The sequence below is a fragment of the Hyaena hyaena genome, unplaced genomic scaffold (genome assembly GCF_003009895.1).
Source record: "Hyaena hyaena isolate Hyena2069 unplaced genomic scaffold, ASM300989v1 scaffold_245, whole genome shotgun sequence".
In the NCBI taxonomy this organism is placed as follows: domain Eukaryota; kingdom Metazoa; phylum Chordata; class Mammalia; order Carnivora; family Hyaenidae; genus Hyaena; species Hyaena hyaena.
This window is the reverse complement of record NW_024080878.1, coordinates 1,012,181-1,019,995: the sequence shown is the minus strand read 5'-3', so window position 1 is coordinate 1,019,995 and position 7,815 is coordinate 1,012,181. Positions and strand designations below refer to the sequence as shown.

The 7,815-nt window shown below is 40.6% G+C and overlaps 1 long non-coding RNA gene across 1 annotated transcript in view; it reads left to right on the top strand.

Moving 5' to 3' along the window:
- Positions 1-92: 92 nt before the first annotated feature.
- The window catches only part of LOC120240041, a 34,500-nt gene continuing 26,777 nt past the window's right edge, over positions 93-7,815 (top strand). The window contains exons 1-2 of the long non-coding RNA XR_005530570.1: positions 93-1,834; positions 5,870-5,877. This is a non-coding gene — a long non-coding RNA (uncharacterized LOC120240041). The remainder of the gene's footprint in view (positions 1,835-5,869; positions 5,878-7,815) is intronic.

The following is a 7,815-nucleotide window of genomic DNA, read 5'->3' as shown; positions in this document are numbered from 1 at the left end:
AGGTTTTGTCTTATTTTTGTCCATTTATTCTAATTTAAAAAATTAAAAAGATTTACCCAATGTGACTCTTAGTCAATAGGTGACAGATTCAAGATTCATGATAATCTTAATAGAATGAAATAAAGAAAAATACATTTTAAAAGAGTTAAAAAGATATATCCTGACTTTCATGTTAAAAAAATCTATTGCTCTTGCACAGTGGGGGAATGCTTGGATTAACAGGTTTACATGAAGGTGATGTTGGGGTTTTAGCTAAGGAGTATGGAATTAAGGACTCTGTGTAAGAGATGTCAGTTGTAAGACAGGAACATGTGCACAATTTGTGGAGCATCTAGAAAAGGGCAATGATAACATGATTATTGTCTTCAGAGCTGTCGTGGAAAGTGTTCCTTCTGGAACCAGAAGGGAAGCGTTTCCAGCAGGTGGAGGTTGCAAGGAGGCATACAGATCCTGGTTCAGTTGGAGGGAAGCATCTACTATAACCCAGGGACTATGCTAACTCCTGCAAAGAAGGTGGTATTTTTCACAGTTTTGCAGAAGGAAAAGCTAGGACTCAGAGTGGTATCAAGATAAAACTGTTTAGCACAAATAAATAGTCTCCAAATTTCTTTCACTGGAAGTGAAGGGTGGGATGATCATTTTCTAGCAATATTATGAAAGATTTCTGTATTGGGTAGAAGGTTGGATAAGGAGACCTCCAAAGTAATTTCTAATGCCAAAATTCTTTGATTCTAGGATATCCTTATTAAATGGCATTGTGAATCAGATATAGTCTCTTGCTGACTCACTGCCATCACTACAAACAGACTCATTAATTTGGACTTAAGTTATGATCTTTTTACCCGGATTTGAAGGGTTTCAGGTTACTGTTCTTATGGAATCAGAAAGCAGAGATCAACTGTGTATTATACCTTGGACTCCTCTGTCAGCTGCCACTTCTTCTATTATTAGCGCATCCTGGGCTATAATATGCTACTGTCTTATATTTGCTCATTTGTCTGGCCAATGACCTCTTGGCAGCTGTTTCTCACACGGTGTCAAGCATATGGGCATTGTGACAACTGTTTTCTCAAAGATGTTTTCATTCATGGGCCATGGTATGTTCTGGAAGACCGGGGCTGCCAGATTCCTGACCAGAATGGAGAAAAATGGGCCTTTATCTAATTTTAGTAAGTGATTAGTCCAAAGGTTCTAACAACCTGATGACTACAAGCTTTGTTCTTGCTTTCCAGTACCTTTATCACATTCTTTCCTAGACCTGTGCCTCTAACCAGCAAATCCAAGCTATGAAAATGAGAGAGGGGAATTCAGTCTTAGGATTGCTTTTACTAGAATCATAGTAGTCTCCAAATTTGTAATTAATATAGAAAACTTAGCTCTCCAGGGAACTCATATACTTTGATATTGACATACTCAAACCATGCCAGTTGTCTGGAACAGGAAAATAGGTTGGGGAAAGGGAGTATGGTTGATTTAGTGGAGATACTTGTTTTCCAGGGGAGAAACTTGGAGGGGAAAATATAATCTTTTGTATTGTAAGCCTAGATAATAGGAATTTAACCTTTCTTTCATCATGTAGCAAACTAATGTGGAATGTCTTGGGATTCTGGACTCCTTGGATATACTAGATGACCTTGTAATTGGGGGAGCTGCTAAAGTGGTTCTCATCTTATTTTGAAAATGGGTAAAGAGATGAGAATTTGATTGGTATTAGGGCTGATCATACGAAGAAGCAATTACTTTTTTGAAAGTTCTACAGAAACTGTCCCTTACATGTCTGACTGAGCTCATAATAGTTTCTCTGTGATAAATATGAACTAGTGGGAAATAGAAAGTATATTAAAGTGAACAGGTTTCATAACTAACTCTTATGAGCCCCCCTTTGTTTGCTTTGTTTCTTAAATTCCACATAGGAGTAAAATCATATGGTATTTATCATTCTCTGACTGGCTTACTTTACTTAGCACTTATACTTGCTAGATCCATCCTTGTTGTTGCAAATGGCAAGATTTCATTCTTTTTTATGGCTGAATAATATTCCTGTGTGTGCATGTATACTGCATCTTCTTTATCATCCATCAGTAGACACTTGGGCTGCTTCCATAGTTTGGTTATTGTAAATAATACTGCAATAAACATAGGGGTACATGTATCCCTTCAAATTCGTGTTTTTGTATTGCCTTCCCACCAATAGTGCACAAGGGTTCCTTTTTCTCCATATCCTTGCCAGCACTTGTTGCTTTTTAAGTTTTTTATTTTAGTCATACTGAGAGGTGTGGGGTGGTATCTCACTGTGGTTTTGATTTGTATTTCCCTAATGATGAGTGATATTGAGCATCTTTTCATGTGTCTATTGGCTATTCTGTATGTTGCCTTTGGAGAAATATCTGTTCATGTCTTCTGCCCAATTTTTAATTGGATTATTTGTTTTACTGCTGTTGAGTTGTAGAATTTAAATGTATAAAAATTATCCTTAGATTGCAGACTGTACAAAAACAGGACTTGGCCATAGGCTGTGGTTTATTGGGCTATGTCCAAAGTTATTTCATACCTTCTCTTCTTCTCAAGTCTCTAACACCTCTTTTCCCATTCTCACTTTCAGATGATGAGCTTTCTTTCTACTTCATTCATAGAATAATCAGCAACACTCACCACCCCTACCTTATGTAGCCTCTAACTACCCTGTAACTTGCATCTGTATACATATATTCAGCTTTCTCTTCTGTTACTGTTACCATAGCACAATACCTAACTGCTGTATAATTTACCACATTTGTTTATTGTCTGTCTCCCCCTCTAGAATCTTAATTCCAAAAGATAGGGAGTTTTTTTCTGTTTTATACACTGATGTATGCCCAGTACTGAGAACAGTGTTTACCATGTAAGTATTCAGCAAATACTTGAATGAATGAACATGGACTACTAGACCAGCAAGGAGCAGTTTAGAGAATTTTTCTTCAGAGAAACTTACCTCTCCTTCCAAGAGAAAAGACTTACCTATCTTGTTATTTGGAGTCTCCTTGAGCACACCAAGTGGTAATTTTAAAATTTCTTTGAAAAAACACCCACAATAAGAAATCCCCATTTTATGGGATTGACCCAGTACTTAAATATGTATATGTGGTGTGTACATATATGAAACCAAAGTTTCACAAAATAACTTTTTTATAGGTGATATATTCTGATATATTTTCTATTCTATTCTGTCATTTAGGGCAGCAGGGAGTGTGGATTGGTTGCAACTGATTACATTTATTTCACAAACCACTAATGGGTGTGCAATCAGAATTTTGAAAAATACTGCAGGGTGTCCTAATTACAAGCCCTGTCCATGTACACCGATCTTCCAGTCAGCTTTCTTTCTAAGACCGCACTCTTCACCAAGGATCTCTTAGACATTTAAGAAAAGCTTCTAACACAAAAGACAGAAACAAAGACTGAATAACTCAATGCAGACAACTCAAGAAATAAAACATTAGAAATATTCTCAGAGCAATAAGATACTACACCCCACAGATGGAAGAGAATGCTATTTAAAGAGTGGAGGGAAAGGTGGACAAGAAAGTACTCTAGTAAATACAAGGCAGGATTACTGAAATGTAAAAATTCAAATGTAAAAATTCCAAATTCCAGATTTGGAATATGGAAATCTTTCAGAAAAAAAAGAAGTAGAAAAGGGAAGAAATGATAAATTATCCTAGGACAAAAGCTGTGCAGTAGGTTTGGAGAACAATCAGTCCAGAGTGAGGGAGGGTGATGGATTCTTAGAGGGTTGTCTCCAGCTTAAAAAACAAACTGATACATTACCTGATGTGTTTGAATATATTGAGAAGAGAGTTTTGGATAAATTATTTATAGATACTTGAGTGCTAGCCACTTAAGAAAGTATGGAAAAAGGGACAATGGCTAATTTCAGTCAAGAATCCAAAACCTAGTATTATGCTAATGGGATCAACTATGAATAATATATAGTCATAATATAATGAATGGTTGTATTAGATACATTGAAAGATAGAGAAATAATATGTGTGTTTACGAGAGGGCATTAGAGTATAAATGCATAGTCTATTTCCTATAGCAAGAAGTAAAATAATAGATCAAACTGAAAAATCAAGAACTAGTAGTATAAGCCTGTTATCAAGAAATATGGAGAGGGGCACTTGGGTGGCTCAGTTGGTTAAGCATCTGAGTCTTGGTTGGCTCAGGTCGTGAACTGTTGGTTTGTGAGATCAGCCCTGCGTCTAATAGCGCAGAGCCTGCTTGGGATTCTCTCTGCCTTTTACCTGCTCACACACCCTCTCTCTCAAAAGAAGTGAAGAAACATTTAAAAAAATATTTGGATATAAATCCCAGAAGAGATAGCTAAAAGGTAAGAAAAAGGTAGTCTCTGAGGAGCTGAAATTGAGAGTATAGACGGCTGGGGCAGGGTCTGCTGTGAAATCCGATTTGATTTTTTAAAATATACTATGTTGGTAAAAAAATAAACACAAATAACAGATTTCATTTATTTGAAAGTCATAATGATTTAGAGAGGAGGGACTGTTTTCCTTAAGTGTTCCCTTAGAACACTGTGAGACCAACAATACTGATTTAGTAGTCTTTTTAAAAGAAACTCTTAAGATCCTTCCCAGCCTTGGTACTAAACCTTGTATTGCTTTATTATTTTAGGGATTCCAGTAACTTATCAGCAATAGTGGCACCAAGCATCTCTAGAAACAGAGAATATTCTGGCCCCATATATTGTTATCATGGTGGGGACCAGCATGTGATATGGCATGGCACACTTACACAGCTTTACAGGCAGCGGAGGGCAGAAAATCTCACTAATGGAGGTTGAGTAGGAGGAAGTATCCTGGTCAGGCACATGGTAAAGGAGAGGGCTCATATAAGACATTCTTGGGTATGCTCAGAAATAACTGGAATAACTTGTATGTGCCCTATCCTGCCATAACCACTAGACACACAATCCAAGGAAACCATCATCACTGATGTTATGTATGACTCCATTTGTTCTGGACTGACATGGCCTGGGAAATTGTTGAGTAGATCAGGTAGGGTGGAGAAATAAGAAAGGGGCATCCAGAGAGCTGTTTGATCACTGGAGGAGAAAGGATGTGAGGGGGCTACAGACAGAGCTGGCAAAACCTTGGTCCCAGATACATTTGTCCTGGATACATAAATTGTCGCTTCTGCTTCCTAACCTTCTGATTTCCACATTTAAATTCCCCACCAGGGAAATTTTCAGGCCTAACAAAGAAGTGAGAGGGCCCAGGCCAAGTAGCAGGATCTGTGTCACTCCTTAAAAAAGAATGAAGTAGGGAAACCTAGTCACAGGGAAGCAAGGAAAAAGGAGGGCAAGAGTGGGCACTAAGGCCAGTCTTGCCTATAAAAAGAACTCTGATGTGGCCTGAAGGTCTAGGAAGACCCTACGTTAGAAATCTCCCCTCTCCTGCCTCCTATGGTATCAGATCCCATCCATACTTCTTTGGGCTCAGCATCACCTTTTCATGGTCAGAAAGGAATCAAGTAGGGATTCAAGCAGGTACCTGGTTCTTTGAGACAGACCAGAGGAACCTCTCCAGTTCATGCTTTCTGGATCCCCGGACACTTACTGGTTGTTACACTATCCCAGTCTCCAGGTAAAAAGATAATAGGCAAGGTCCCTGCCCTCAAAGAGCTCACAATATTTGAGCGGAGGCTGGGAATATAGAGGCAGATGCAACACCATAATTTTACCATAATGGGGTAAGTTATGATATATTTGCACAAACACAGAAGGGAGAGCACTTTAATCAGATAAGTCTCTCTAGCTTACAAGACCCCTGACCTAAGGGGAAAGTGTTATCTAGGTGGAGCAGGGCAGAACAAGAGGAACTAGTCTCTTTACTTCTATCGCATCACCTAAAATTACCTTCATTTTTTTGGCAGAGATATACCTCTCCTAAACCCTTGGCTCCAGCTGTGCCAGTTCCTCCCAGTGACCTTTCTCTTTAGCCAAGCCTGAGTCTTCATTCAGCCTCCAGCCAGGCAACCATCTTACAGTCACTCTCCACTCACGGTAGCCATATTCCATATTCTGGAACAATGATGCCTAACATAAATATTAAATTCTCTCCTAGCTACATTTAAGAAGTAAAAAGAAACAAATGAAGTTATTTTAATAATATTTCATTTAATCCAATGTATCTGAAATATTTCAACCTTAATATAAAAATAGTATTGAGATATTTTGGGTTTTTCTGCACTAAGTCTTTGAAATCCAGTGTATATTTCACACTCAATTCAGAGTAGCCACATTTCAAGTGCTCAATTACCACACGTGGTTAGTGGCTCCTGTATTGGACAGTGTAACTCTAAAATTCTGCTTCCATGAGTCTACCTGGTATTTCTCCATTAAACATATAAGGCCTATCAGACAGAGGCATTACTATATATTTATTCTAAGCCTTTGTACTCCCAGTCAAGGGAGAGCAGTTTTGAAGAAAAGGCCTATGAGGTTTTAGCCAGAATGAGAACTCCCTTTATATGCCAGACCTAGACAATTAACCCTAAATTGATCCCAAACTTGCTTTTAGCAATCACAGATGCACAATGCCTCACAGTCATACGCATCTGATCCTAGGTTTCTCCAAGTTGTTCTCTGGCCAACAGACCACCCACAACAAAGACTTGATATTTCACTAATGTGACAGTAATCTTCACAGCAGCCTGGAGGGGCTTTGATGGAAGGTCATCTAGCCCTACCCCTCTGATTCTGGTTGAGACTAGGTGCCATTTGGGATCGAAGGGGTTAAGTATACCTGGGGCAACACCAGACACCTTGTGTTACATTCTAGCATCAACAATAATCAACAATAATCACTTGGGGAGAAAAATATAGAAAAAATTCTATTAAAACATTTCTGCAAACCAGAAAAAGACTACCTTTAAGTTTTGTTAAAAGAAGAAATATGGATATTCCATGGGACAATCTGAAATCCACAGATAAGAATTCAGTCTCATAATTCTCATAACCAAGAGTCTCCATAAGTCTCATAACCAAGAACCAGAGGCCCAGAAGTGTTTTGCCCATTCAGCAAATCTGCTGTAGTGGTGATGAGCCCTGTATCGGTTCCACTATCCCGCTCCACTGTCTCCACTAAGTGAAAAATATTTTAATCGGAGACACCGTGCCGTCTCCAGGGTTCTAAATTACCTGCAGAGGATGACCTGCACTGGAAAGACCGGTCAGCACTCCCCCAACTAGGACTTAGGGGCCAGCCGCCCTGAATAGGATTGCAGCGCCCTGATCCCCCACCTTCTGGCGTCCGGGGCAGAGGCCACTAGGGTGGTTCTTTCGCCAACTCCACACCCTGCGAAGCCCGACCTGGCACGGCCCAGCCCTGCCGCGTCGCTGTGGCCCAGTTCCAGCAGCAGGCTGGGCCTAGGCGGTCAGCCCCCAGCGGGAGGCAAGTGGGGAGAACGAAACAGAAGCCAACCACGAAAGCAGAGATAGTTAGAAACCCTGCGGGGAGCTGCGTCCGAGAGGCGCATGGGCGGCAGGTTGGTGCCCAAATGCCAGAGAGGACCCCAAACCCCTAGTTGGGGGTTAGGCTTCCCGGGAAAGGACGGCTCGGGCAGTCAGTCCCAGAACTCCGTCTCCACGCCTGCCACCCGCCTCCCTGCGCCTGCGGGATGAGCCGCCCTCTCAAGCAATCCCTGCGGCTTGGGCTCACTGCAGCCCCATGTCTGGCAACGAACGGCTCCGGCCTCGCAGGGGTTGCTAGAGGTTCCCATCTCAGCTCCCGCGTTTGTTGGGGGTCTCCCTGGGCGAGA